At 44.0% G+C, this 14,556-nt stretch overlaps 1 long non-coding RNA gene across 2 annotated transcripts in view; it reads left to right on the top strand.

Annotated features, from left to right (window-relative positions):
• Positions 1-14,556, top strand: part of LOC149125626 (uncharacterized) — a 61,438-nt gene that overhangs the window by 14,431 nt on the left and 32,451 nt on the right. The window contains exons 2-3 of one of the 2 annotated variants that reach the window (XR_016236729.1): positions 973-1,097; positions 3,722-3,790. This is a non-coding gene — a long non-coding RNA (uncharacterized LOC149125626). The remainder of the gene's footprint in view (positions 1-972; positions 1,098-3,721; positions 3,791-14,556) is intronic. The other variant, XR_016236728.1, reaches the window with a different exon arrangement.

Here is a 14,556-nt window from a genome sequence, read left to right as displayed (position 1 = left end):
GTCCCTTGCTAGCTGTGTTACCAGTGAGAAGTTATTTAGCCTCTCCATTCCACAACATCCCTATCTATAAAATGGGACTAAAAATAATCTCTATCTCACTAGGGTTATTAGGACAGTCAAATGAGTTTTTGCTTGTAAACCCTTGCAGTATAACTTACTAACATATCAGTGAACAAGTTGGCAAATAAAATGCTGAATGCCCACTGGGAACCAGGCATTTTCGTAATGTCACTTCATTTGGCTCTCTAATTCTGTGAGTAATTATTATTTACCTATGCTCACAGACTTAGAACACTGAGGTTAGAAAGAGTTGGTAAATGAGTGATGAGCTTGTGGAGACAAACTCTGAGCCAGAGCCCGTGTTGCTGCCTGGGGAAGAGACGGGTAAATGCTATTTCACAGAGTGAATCTGGTCTATGTTGAAGGCATCCAGTGCCATGGAAAAAAAACCTGAGATTGGTGGGACCTGGGGCCCTCAGACTGCGCATCTGGGATGGGAGAGGAGGGAGACAGGTGTTCAGTGTCTGTGATTCTCACCAATGAAGGTCCCGAACAGAGTCCCCACCTCCAGAGACTTGGGCCCGCGTCTCAGAGAACATCCTTTCCTGCAGTTTGGGCACAGGCCCCTCTGTGCCATGGATGCTGTAGTTGAGACTAGAGCATCCTTGAAGAAATGCCAAAGAAAGAAAACCCACCGAGTTTCTGCTGATTGAATCAGTCCTGGAGTTAGGGGCTTTGGGTTTCTGTATGTGTTTATCAGGTCTGTGTTTGATGGGCATCACAGGGACGGGGTGGAAGGTAGGTTGACCAACCAGGGCACTCAGAACTACTCTTCACACCCAGCGCTTGCTGAGTGTGTGAGGAGGACATGCTGGGTCCTGGAGAGACACTGAGACACTGCCCGTGAATCACCTCAGTTAGTCCTCCCTGCGGTTCTGAGGTCACCTTTGTCATCCTTGTTTCACTACTAAGGAGAGGAGGCTCAGCTCACTTCAGCAATTTGTACCCAGTGACACCACACAGAATCCTGGAGCACTGGCTGTAGCATAGGCTTCCTGAGGATGAACCTTGAAATACCCACAGCTGTGTGCACTAAGGTGAGTCATCTAATCTCAATAAGCTTTCGTTTCCTCATCTGTAAATAGGGAAAGTGATGACCTGATTCACAGGGTTGGTAAAGCACATGCTGGAGGATGGTGGATGGCACCTACACATAGTCCATCAAGATAGTCTGCTTTGCCATCTATCCATACAACGGCTGGGTCAAGTGCACTCATCCTTGTGCTGGCTCAATTCCATATCTCATGTGCTTGCTTCATTATCTTCGTCAAACTCTCTATGAGCTCCTATCAGGTGCTGAGCACAGTTGGGAAAACACATTCTAAGCACTAAAGTCGTGTGGAGCTGTTAAGATGCTAAAGAAACACAGAGAGGGGATTGTGTCGTCCTTGTCAGGGGTGGGCTGATGTGGCACAGTGGATTAAGCTACCATTTGTCATGCTGGCATCCCGTATTGGAGTGTTGGCTTGAGTCCTGGTTGCTCTGCTTTCAATCCAGCTCCCTGCTGGTGCACCTGAGAAGGCAGTATCAATGGCCCAAGTGCTTGGGCTCTTGCCCCCCCCCAGTCAGAGACCCAAATGGAGTTCCTGGATCCTGGCTTTGGCCTATCTAGCTATTGTGGTCATTTGAAGAGTGAACCAGCAGATGGAATCTCCTTTTCTCTTTGTTGCTCTGCATCTCAAATAACTACATAAACAACAAAAATCTTTAAAAAGAATGGAACTTCATTTAAAAAAAAATGGGCCAGCACTGTGGCTCACTAGGCTAATCCTCTGCCTGCGGTGCTGGCACCCCAGGTTCTAGTCCTGGTTGGGGCGCCAGATTCTGTCCCGGTTGCTCCTCTTCCAGGCCAGCTCTCTGCTGTGGCCCGGGAGTGCAGTGGAGGATGCCCCAAGTGCTTGGGCCCTGCACCCCATGGGAGACCAGGAGAAGCACCTAGCTCCTGGCTTTGGATCGGCGTGGTGCGCCGGCCCTAGCGGCCATTTTGGGGGTGAACCAACAGAAGGAAGACCTTTCTCTCTATTTCTCTCTCTCACTGTCTAACTCTGCCTGTCAAAAAAAAAAATAATAATAATGGCCAGTGCTTACATGACACTTCCTAGTTGACAGGCATGGTATGTGTGCCCATTCTGTATATGAATATACTGAAGTAAAATGAAGATATCAGAATGACTCAGTTTACAAGAGAAAGAGCCAGGATTCGAACCCAGGTGGGCAATTAATTTCTGGGTTCTATGCTTTTGAGAAAGTCTAGAATAATAGTTTAACAGTAATAGTAGTAATTATTGTGCTAGGTTATTTGTTTAGTACATTATCTATATTTAATTCTCCAATAACCCTATGGAGCAGGAGTGTGAATCATGCTTTGAAGATGAGCAATCAGGAACTTAAGAGTTGTCTTTTAATAAACATTGAAGGCATTTACCCAAGGATGTACAGTTCATTAAGTAGCAAAACTAAGATTCCAACTCAGGTTGTACTGGCTCCATTTTATCACATAAACAAGTGGAAAGCAGGAAAGAGCCCTTTCCAGGTAGCTGTGGTGATCGGGCTGTGTGTTGTGTTGCAGTGATCAGTATGGACAATAGTTTGGCTGGAGGGGTGTGTGTGTGTGTGTGTGTGTGTGTGTGCTTGTAGAGGGACGATGGAACAGAAAGCATGAGAGATGCTATTGGTGTTTAAAATAAGACTCAACTATTGAAGTCTCCCAACAACCCAAGGCACTTCATATATAGGTAAGGGAAAGATGCTCATTCTGCCAACTGGCCTGTATTTGCTCCAAATCTCCACAAATTTGCCCCCTTTTCCAGCTTGATCTAATGGTAATATTGATAGATTTAGCAAGACACCAGCAGTCATTTTTTAATGTAGGTAGGCCCTATGCAATTACACATATGCAGCTGCAATTGTATTAATGCAACCCTTTCTAAGAAGCCTGTGGAAGGCACATTTCCCATCCACGGGGCTCCATCAGAGGCCTGGATCCTGGCTTAACAAGCTGTATCTTTGTATTTCAGGGAAAGTCCCCGATAAATAATACTCTACCTTTGTCTAAATTTGGTCACTCAGAGAAAAGTCCTGCTAGCTAGACTTTTCCTCCTCTGGATGTGTAATTCCACATCCCGTGACCAACTAGAAAAAGAGATAGAGAATAGCACTGTCCTTGGTGCTATTATGTCAATTGTCAGCAAAGATGCTGCCTGTGACAGCATGTGTTCCTCATTTGGCTTTGCTAGCTACCAGGAGGTCTTCCTGCAAATATGGCATCATTGCAGTCTCTAGGCTGACTCCTGAAACCTCTCTCTGGTTGCTAGCCATGCCCACCCCCATGTGAACATGGCACACCACCATCGCTGTGGGCTTGCTGCCAGCACAGCAGATGCCTGTGAACCTGGGAGTATCAGGAAACCATTAGTTTCATCAGTGTGAGCGACAGGGGAGCAGTTTCTCTCTGCACATGGGAAACTAACAGCCCTTCCAGGGCAGGGGGAAGATGCCCTCTTGATCCAGACCCCTCTGGATCCTTTTGGTTCCAGATGCAGTCTCTGTGGAACTGCAAATTTAGAGCAGGGATAGAAGTCATGGCCCCAGGAGAGACTGTGTGTGGCAGTGGACAGGGCTGCTGAAATTGACATCAAGCGTCCTTTCTCCTTGGTTGTAGGGCTCAGAGGGCCATGGCTGCTGTGGGTGCCAGCAAGTGGATTCTCCGGGAGCCTGCTTTCCGTTTCTGGTGAGTAATTGCCTGGAGAGAGGCAGCAAGCCTGCCCAGAACAGCTTGTGTTCTAGTTTCAGACAGTGTTGCCCTGAAACCCTGGTCCTTTGGCATTTATTGTGTCCAACAGACACAGACAGGTAAAATGAAAACAGCTTTCCATAAAATGGTGGTGAGGACTGAAGAAGGCAGCAGAGAAAGGGCAAAAGTTTATTAGAAAGATATATAGGTGTCCACTTTGTTTTCTTTTTAATCTTGGATTTTCTTCTGTTGAAAATGCTTGATCATGAAAAAAACTTCAAATGCTATAGAAATGTATTAGAAAATGATATCTCCTCTCACTTATGCACCACACAGATACTTATTGTTAATTTGTTCGAGTGGATATTTTTTCTTGACTAGCAGATGCTTGCTTTGACATCATAGTTTTCTTTTGATCACACAATCTAGACTTCCCCGTTCATTGAAATATTCCATGGGGTTTGCGTAAATAAAAATATCTATATTTGATAACTAATCTGTCAGGCATGAATCCTTTGTTTACTCCTAAGCTCTGTTAAATTGCTGGGCTTTCGTATTTCCTGTTTTAATGGTTACATTATCAATTTCATGCCACTGAATGTCAAGTGGTTACTTTTTAAATTTGATTTTTATAAAAGATTTATTTAATTTATTTGAAAGGCAGAGTGATGGAGTTGGGGGGGGCGTTCAGATATCTTCTATCTACTGATTCACTCCTCACATGGTTGTAACCGCAAGGGTTGGGCCAGGTGGAAGCCATGAACACACAACTCTATCCAGTCTCCTTCATGGGTGGCAGGGGTCCAAATACTTGGGGCATCTTCGTTGCTTTCCCAGGTGCATTAGCAGGGAGTGGGAGGACCAGAAGTGGAGAAACTGGGACTTGAACCAGCACTTATGTGGGATACCACTGTCCCAGCGGGCAGCCCAACCTGTTGCACCACAGTGCTGGCCCTGATACTGGTGACATTGCTCAGATGTTCTCATGATGGACAATTGCTCTAGGATTTTTTCCCCTGATCTTTGACACATTTATTCATGTCTCTGTACAGAAGTACTTAGTCACTTCACATGCAACCACGAACCCTGTATCTCTCCATCTGAGCCCTAGTCCTTTTGTGTTAAATATGCCGTCATCTGTCAATTATCAGGTGAATCAGAAATCTGGTCTTCCTTCTTTTTGTTCTTCTCATAGCTCACATTCAATCAATTGCCAAGATGAAGAGCTTCATTACCTAAGTATTTTTCAAATCTTCACATTCACAGATCTCTGTACTACCAATATTCAGCCCCTGAAAATACACTGGTTACTTTTTGCCAAAATGCAATTTCAGTAGCAATATTTTGCCACAGCCAGTTGAAAGAATGCTGTTCAAGTATCCAGTTCTCTGTGACCTGGATTAACCTGGTAGTAGAAGTTAGTTCTGGGAGGGATGTATAGGTTCTCTCCTCCAGGAAATCCTTCCAAATGTCATTCCTTTCAGCTGAGAATTTGAGGCAGTGTATCTTCTGAAAAGAGTCTGCACCGCAGCAGCTGTATAGTGCCAACTGAATAGTGATGTCTGTCTCAACAGACAATGAGGTGGGGGCTAAGGATGACATTCTCCTGTGGAAGGTAAGCTAGAAAGCATGCCTGGAGAAAAGGGCTCAGTCTCTGCTTTGAGATAAGTCAAAAGGGTGCAGATGGTTCCAGATTTTAACTCAGCAAAGAGTTTTGAATATGCTCTCGTGTCAAAACAAATGTATGACTGAGAATCCAAAGTTTTACACCAAAGAATAACATTAGCCTGAAAAAATGTTAAAATAGATTTAACTCAACACCTGGTGCTAAACCTTGAAACCAAAAACCTCAAACATCCACGGCATACTCAACTTTTTGCAATCCTGTGTCCTGGTGTGTCATAAGCTCTAAGATAAACTATGATGAAATGAGAACCAAGGTAAATGAATAAAGCTACTTGTTGCTTGAGTCTGTTATTTATGAACTCGTTAGGTGCTGGGACAGCGCTACTAACTGTAGTAGTTGTAGGTTTAGAATAGATGTTTTGCAGCCACACTTTCTGACAACCAGTACCAATTACCTAAGGCAAAACCTAGGTATAAAAAAATCACTTGTCTTTTCTCAATAGTAGCAGGTGGTGGTGGTAGTGGTGGCAGGGTAAGTCTTCATTCATTCTAAGAACGCTATATTTTATTTTTCCCACCTGAAAAAAAATAAGGGGGAAAGAATACCATTTCAATAGTTATCAAAAAACTGGGAAATATACTGATTGCATCTTATTGTGAAAGCAGATTTCTGAAAGAAGCCAAAGACTGGAACCATCTCATTATTCTCCAAAGAGTTCTACATTTTGTTCTGAGCAGTTTTTGGCCCTAAAAATATCACATGATTTGGAATAGTAACCCTGGACTGGGATGTAGGGTGAACAGCCATACCTGAGGAAAACAAACCTGATGCTCTCAGAAAACAGTCCAGCATCCCTGGAGCATATTTCTATAGCCTTTGGATTTCTAGGACTTCACAGTAGCTTTGTGTGGGTGAGTGACAGGGCACACAGAAACATCAGTAAGTTATCTGAAATCTGGGATTAAGATGATGGAAAGATGATGTTCCATTTGAGGAAATGGATTCAGTGCTGTTTCTAAGCTATTGCTGTCCATTTATAAACCAGACAGCCTCCCAGTCTCCTTGGCATTTGGAGTTAAGAAGGTGACAAGTAGTTATTTTGTTTGTCTTTGTGTTCCTCACACATCAGACATCCTGATGTTCTATAAACTTTTGGAGAGTGGGTGGTATTTGAAATCAGGGCATGATCTCAGAGGGTGAGACAGGACCCGTCATTGCAATCAGGCCCAGGAAGGAAACTGCTTATAAACAGGTGCACTCTATCACCTCTGTGATGAGCAATATGCAAATTAGTCTGAACACAAACGGCTCATTTAAAATCAAAGAGCTGGCAGAGATGCCATCAACTTTTTTTTTTTTTTTTAAGTTTTTTAAGGATTTTACTCAGTGAGAGAAATGCACAGGAAAGTGAGGGCTTTAATTGGGGGGAAAGAAGTCTAGAAGCTAAGTGGGGTCCATACCAGGCAGAGAGCAGGCAAGGAGCCACGTGGAGCAAGCATGCAGGCAGGAAAGCAGAGGCAGGGTGGAAGCCAGAAGGCCTCCTATTTACTCCCAAAGGGGAATGGTTATGCGGTCTGACTGGCAGGTGGGCATACAGGTGTGGTCAGGTAGGGGCGTGAGTTCACACAGGGGGCATGGTGAAGGCGTGGTCTTCCAGCTCACAAATCTAATCAATTTTATTCTACCTGCCTACCTATATCATTCCCCCTTCAGAAACTCCAGACCTTAATCTTAAGGGATGTTGAAGGTCACAGAATCATCATTTCTTCTATAGCTGCTTCCTGCTTATTAGGGGTGTAGCACAGGCCCTGCCTGTCCTGGGTCTGGAAGTCTTTGCCTATCTCATTTAAGAAATTTATTTTATGAGCTGGAGAATTTTCAGTCACTACCAATGGCTGTGTCCCCTGCATGGTCAGTTGTTACTCTCAGAAGTTGGTGAGTTCTGAAACATATAATTTTGTCAGTCAGCGTAAGTAAAACTGGAACAACACCAGTTGCAAATAGGGTGTGCCCCTTAAGATGGAAGGAACTTCTAACCAACTCCCAGATAGGGGGTGGCGACAGGATGCCATCAACTTACTTTCGGTTGGCACCACAGCCAAATTCTACCAAGGTTCTGCTTGTGAGATAAATGGGACACAGTGTCTTGGGTTAGTACAGCCCCTTCAACAGTGAGACTGGCCTCTTTTCTTCTGCTGATGGCTTTCCAGGGAGTGTGTGTGTGTAGGAGGAGCAGAATTGTCCCAAACAAAAACAAAACAACTTGAAATACCAAATTTCATTGTATCAACTTCTTTAATGTGGAAATATACTTTCCTTAGTTTAGAGTCCTCAGAATAAACGGGGTTTCCATATGCAAAGAGGTTGTTTTTTTTCATGCATTCGACAAAAGAGCAGGAGCCCTAACACTTCAAAAGAGAAGGAAAACTCAACCTTGATGTGGAGCAGAAAGCACACATGATTCTCAAAGCTCTCAGAGTCATAAAGAGAAATGTGAGGACACTGCTTTCATTTTGCACGTGGGGCGGAAAGCATGGTTGCACAGAACAGCCCTGCTGTGGATTGCCAGCCCCACCATGGTTAAGCAGACAGAATCCATCTCATTCATCCCAGTTCAGCTTTCCTTTTGTTCTTTCAGTTCAAAACTGCCTTTCCTTAAGCCTTGGTATTTCAGGTGGTAAAATGTGAGATGGATTTTTGAACACAAAATGTTTATTTGGTTTGTCACTTGTTTATGTCCTTAAACTTTCTTTCAAGAGCAAAGACTGAATACATACAAACCACCAGGTGGTTTTCTGGCTTGGAAGAGTGCTAGTAAATGAATCTTTATTTCATTGTATCATAAAAATTCTCCGTATTTGGCATGAATAATCATTGAAGCCAGTGCTCAACTTGCCTTTCACTGAAAGTACAACTCTACAAGATGATTTTCCTTTTATTTCTTCTTTAATATTTGCTTTGTAGTCCAAAGAATCCTCACTAAGTGTCAGTGACCCACTTGTAATAAGATTTAAGAAGTTTTTTTAAAGCTTTGTCAAGAGCCTGGTCATCTTATATGCATTAATGAAATTTTTATCATGATTTCCAGCTCTGTGTTGGTGCAGAGTCAGTGCCCAGCTGAAGTGCGTAGGATGAAGAATGCACTTTGATTCTGTGAGGTGCAATCTAAGAGGAGATTATAACAAGGTTTCTTGGGATTGCTTCTGAGATTACTGATTTTAAAATTTATACATATTTTACCAAAAGAAAATAGTGTATGACAATTCTTTCCTAAAGAATGTCCAGTTGTTTGCTTCAGCAATGAGAGGAGAGCAAAACTGCAGGGGATTTCTGCTTTAGCCACAGAAATCTTGGCTGGGGGCAAAGAAGCAGCCAGTGAAGCTTATTAAACCCTCCACTGAGCACCTGGTGCTGGTGCTGTGCTGGTGCTGGTGCTGGTGAGTCTCCTTATAAAGAAAGGATCTTTAAAAACAGCCCACATTCCCTCTTTGGGATGGAATCAATTAGTTCTTGATTGCAGGCAAGGATGAGAATAGATGGTTAGGAAGACCACCTGCTTCTTCCTGAGACTGTGTGCGTTTCATTCTGAAATTCTAGCCCTTCAGAGACTACTGATGCTGGGTCCACTTGTGGATTGTGGAGGTGGAGCCTACAGGTCATCTGCACTCTGTGTAGCTTCTCATCCCTGGCCCTCCACGCTCTCCCAGGCAGTACATCACTATAGCTCTTCTCTCCCTAACGTCTCAGGGGAGGGAGAGTTTCCTGTGGCCAGTGTGTTGCTGCTTAAAGATTTTCCAGGATTTAAGTGTAATCCCCAAGGTGTTGTTAAACACACAACATTAAGTGCAGCACTGGGGGAGGCAGTGGGATTTAAGTTTCCTCTGAGACGACCACTTTTATTAAAGGAGTTCTCTTACCCAAAGAAAGGAAGAGGAGAAACAGTAAAGAACCAACTGTGGTTAAATCAGAGTTACCGTGCAGGCTGTTTGCCAAAGATAGCTATAGGGATATCAGGAAATTATTTGGGGCAGAAGGGGCATAATTCAAATAATTACAAAGTCACTTTAATGTTTTTTAATGCACATTCAAGATAGTCTTTTGGGGCCCCTTTTCCTTAGAATTTTTGGATTAAATTATGTACATACATGTCATTTCAGGCATGCAGAGAAGCAATAATATAGATTAAAATGTATTGACACAACAATAGGCATCAAAACAAGGAACCATATCTAGTGACTTGGGTGAAGTGACCGAATTTGAGGAGAGTGATGTGTTCAGAGATATTTAGATGTCATTAAAATAAGTTTCCAGATGGTGAGGGTAGATGAAGACAGCCTAAATTGGTCCAACTGATCCTAGAGCTGAGACGGCAAAATAAACATAAAAATAATCCCCCCCCCAAAAAAAAATTAGGAGAAACAGGTGTTTAGCCTAGTGGTAAGACACCTGCATCCTACATTGGAATACCTGAGTTTGATATCCAGCTCTGGCTTCCTGCTACTTCAGGCCCTGGGATATAGCACTGATGATTCAAGTAGTTGGATTCTTGCCACCTTGTGGGAGACCTGGATTGAGTTCTTGGCTCTTGGCTCCCATCTGGCCCAGGCCCAGGTGTTGTGGGCATTAGGAGAGTAAACTAGTGGGTGGGGCCTCTCTGTGTCTGTGTCCCTAGTAAATAAAAGCAAAAAAGGTTAAGACTCTCTGATATGAAAGGATGAACAGTATAGATAAAAGTGATAGGAGCATGTCAACAAATCCTGGAAAGTTAGGACTAGTAGGCAGGGCCCTTGAAATGGAAATGAAGTAAATTTCAGTTGAATGAGAGGAAGATACTGTTAAGCATTGAGTTCTTAATTATTGAAAACTGAAAACAGAGATAACTTTTTATTTTATTTCTTTTTAGAATAACTTTTTAAAGAGGCAAAGTTGAATTCTTGGATGGCTTATTCATAAAGGCTGATGAAGGGAAATAGTGATGTTTGTGGAGATTTTTCTTAAGCCCTGGGACCGACATCAAGGAATATAGTTTCATCTTTCTGAACAAGCCTTTATTGCTGGCTTAAGTTTAAGCTTTCTCTTTTTTTAGAATCAAGAATATCTTCTTCTCACTTGTCTGGCTGATGAACTCCTTTTCATGCTTCACAACCATCTCAAATGCCTCTGTGAAACTCTCTGACTTCCCCTATTTTCTGCTTGGTTGTCATCCTCCCTTTTCTCAGCTACCTGCTCACGTACGGGCAGGCACGCTGCACTCTGATCGTCTACCTCTCTCCTCTCCCCCTTGCTTGATTGAGGGGGGGGGCCCCATGTGCCATTGGCAATGAACATGAGGTTATCACATTTTTAAAGTTCAGGGACCAAAGTTCCCATCAAAATTCAAAATTTTCCAGCTACTTTGCTCCAATACAGAGCTTATATTTTCTGTCTAATGAAATAATTACCCAGTAAATACAATTGTTCTTATTCTGATTAGAGAAAAATAAAACCTCAATGATGTATTTATTTAGAACTTTGGCAGAAGATCCCTCAAATTGTTCCTCTCCCTCGGGTATCCTTGAAAAACAGTTTTTCAAAATGGAGGTTGAATCATCACCTCCGTCTCCTAAGCCTTATGTGTTCCCCATTGTCAGTAAAGTCTGACTCCTCGGCATGGCATTGATTCATACAGCACAGCTCCCAACCTCCCTTTCATGCCTGCCCACAGCACATCAGCTGGTCTCATTGGCCCAGGAGCATCAGATCAGAGTTCCTTTCTGCTCTCTCTCTCTTTTTTTTTTTTAAAAAGATTTATTTATTTATTTATTTGAAGGGCAGAGTGACAGAGTTGGGGAGAGACAGACAGACAGACACAAACACACAGATACCTTCCATCTGCTGATTCTCTCCCCAAATGCCTGCAGCAGTCAGGGCTGGGCCAGGCCTAAGCTAGGAGTCAGGAATTTCATCCAGGTCTCCCATGGGAGTGGCAGGGGCCCAAGCACTTGGGCTATCTTCAGTTCCCCTTCCAGGTCACTTTGTCTCCCTCCCCCTTCCCTTTGAGCTAAAGGCAAACATTACCCTGATGGTGCCCTGTATCCTCCCACCCCAGAGATGACCGTGCCTCTACCTAGCTTTCATGGTTTTAATGCCTGTTTTGTCATTTTCTCCACTAGACTATGTACATGGAACCTTTGAAATCCCTAGCACATAGCCTGGCACTGTGTTGGCAAAGAACACTTTGATTGCTGTTTTTCATCTCCTTCTTCTGAGTTATTTTTCAGATGAGGAACCAAGATTTCTAAATTCTGAGAAGAAGAGGTTAAAAATATGAGGTTGCACGTAGACGGAATATCTTCCTGTTTCTTTTCCCCTCAAGAGTGAAGGTGAAACAGATGGAGATGTCTATACTTAAAGGATGTTCTCATAAATTATTCTGTGCAAAAGACACCTAGGAGCCCACTCAGTCATGAGAACTCAGGCCATTCTGCCTTTGTTTTCATTGATTTTTCAGTTATCTTGTCACAGCCAGGCACAAAATAATGCTAATTGGATGAGGCTTATCCAAGGATACTTTACTGAGAAACTAAAAAGGGACCTGGGAAGGTATGAAGGTGGTGTAGAAGCCCTAGGAAAGGGACACATAAAGTGTTCGATGTTTGTTAGTTGAAATAGTTCATAGGCACCGGATAAGAAAATATAAGGCATTATTTATCTTCTAGGTTGGCCTGGCATCTTGACTGCCACCTGCTATCAATATCCAAGTCGCTCTTTCAGGAAGGAGGTATCTAGTGCCCCCATGTGGCAGGCACCTTGTCAGAGCGGTGGAAACCAACATCATCTCTGTCCCCAGGCCATTGCAGTCCAATAGAGGAGGCAGACGTGTGATCTTGTTACACAGTAGAGTGAGTTTAGTGGGATGAGAGGGGTGCAGAGCCTAACAGGCCATCTCTCCTCTGCTTGAATGGACCTGTTCAGGCTTCCTCTGGATGCTTGAGTTGCTTCTTGCAAGATGAGTAGGTGCTCACTGCGTGCTTGTGGAAGTCCACGCAAAGGCAGGGTAGGGCGGAACCTCAAGGCGACAGAGAGTGGGCTTCACAATTGCTTGCATCAGGTGACCTCATCTTCCAGAGCGTGAACCTTGTGATCCATTCTCTTTGGGGAGCTGCTGGACTAAGAATGGCTGTGGATCGAAGCACAGCTCCCCCTTGTGTCTTTGGAATTTTCAGAGCTATTTTGTACCATTTGTTTTAGGGAGGTTGCCCACTCCAAATCAAGAGTTTTCTTAGATGTCCCGCTCATACCAACCAGCATTCTTGTAAGCAGAAGCAGATGGAAGGACTGGGATGCCAGAAACAGGGACTGATTTGCTCACTGCACATCCTCTTCAATGCTCCCTGAGTAAATGCAGTCTTTGGACTGTGCTGCAGTGAGAGACGATGTTGCAGCTGTGTGTGGTTTGTCTGCTTGAGACCCAGGCTGGCTCTGTTCTAGGAAGTTCTGTTAATTGTTTTAGTCTCATAGATTCTTCATTCAGTTCACCAGCCCTGCAACTTTGAGGGATAATCCTTGAGAACCTTTGGTAAGTGGCTGGGGCCTTTGAACCTGTTGTTCTGGCCAGCTGTCAGCCCCTTGACACAGAGAATTGGAATTTTTCACTGCAATAGTCTAAACAGAGCTGGAAAAGAGACACAAGGGGGATAAGAGACTCTAAAGGTTTGTGTGTTGTCTATTGCTGTGTGTTATTTTCTGTTTTCTTCCAAATAACCCTTTCCTGGGTGCAAATCCACACCACAGTGTGTCAAATATGAAAAACCACAGGGTCTTTTTGTCTTTTCACATTTGAATAAAACATTCTGGTTTGTGACTGCATTACATTGTTTCTCTTTGGTCTCCCAACAGTAATCTGTTATATCTAGAATTAGTTTTGACCCATGGCCAAGTGCCCCAAGAAATTTGCTGCTGATGGTATGAAAATTTGGCCTAGGCCGGCGCCGTGGCTCAATAGGCTAATCCTCCACCTTGCGGTGCCGGCACACCGGGTTCTAGTCCCAGTCAGGGTGCCGGATTCTGTCCTGGTTGCCCCTCTTCCAGGCCAGCTCTCTACTATGGCCCGGGAGTGCAGTGGAGGATGGCCCAAGTGCTTGGGCCCTGCACCCGCATGGGAGACCAGGAGAAGCACCTGGCTCCTGGCTTCGGATCAGCATGGTGCGCCGGCCGCAGCGCGCCAGCCGTAGCGGCCATTGGAGGGTGAACCAATGGCAAAAAAAGGAAGACCTTTCTCTCTCTCTCTCTCACTGTCCACTCTGCCTGTCAAAAAAAAAAAAAAAATTTGGCCTAGCAATTAAGATGCCACTTGAGATACCTGTATCCTGTTTTGGAGTGCCTGGATCTGCTTCTGATTCCAGCTTCCTGTTCATGCACATCTTGGGAGGCTGCAGGTGATGGCTCAAGTACATGGGGTCCTTTCATCCATGTGGAGACCTGGATTGAGTTCCTGGCTCCTGGTTTCAGTCTCATCCAGCCCCAACCATTGTAGGCATGTGGAGAGTAAATCAGCAGATGGGCGATCTCTCTCTACACTTCCTACCCCCATTTCCTTTTTTTCTGTCTCTCTGCCTGTAAGATACAGATTTGCTTATAAATTGTTTCCAAAATTTTGAATTCTTTGTTGTGCTGGGTATTTGCTCACTGGCTATAGTTACAAATTCTATACACATCATAAGCTGCAAATCTAGCTTAATCTCTAAGCCACATTCCCCAACTAGCAGGGCTAGAAATGACAGGGCCACTGAACATGATCTTGCCGGCTGGGCACTGCAAAACTCTAGGGGGAGCCATTCATACATATTATGATAGAAGTGCTGCCCACTAGGGTTAATTACATTTCAATCTTTCTCTTAAGAGTTCTTGGGCTCCATTTTAATTCACATATTCCGTTACTTTTGAAAAATATTTATTTATTTATGAGTGAGAGTGAGCAAGTTCCCATCTGCTGTTTCACTCTCCAAATGCCTCTAACGGCTGCGGCCAGGCTGAGGCAGGAATTCAGTCCAGGATGGAATCTAATTACTTGAGCCGTCTTCACTGTCTCCCCAGGTCTGCTTTGCAGAAGTCTGGAGTTAGGAGCTGGAGCTGGGAATTGAACCTAGGCACTATG

Source organism: Oryctolagus cuniculus, chromosome 7 (genome assembly GCF_051225735.1).
Source record: "Oryctolagus cuniculus isolate XC-2025 breed Fujian yellow rabbit chromosome 7, ASM5122573v1, whole genome shotgun sequence".
Classification (NCBI taxonomy): domain Eukaryota; kingdom Metazoa; phylum Chordata; class Mammalia; order Lagomorpha; family Leporidae; genus Oryctolagus; species Oryctolagus cuniculus.
This window is presented reverse-complemented; position numbering and strand designations above follow the sequence as displayed.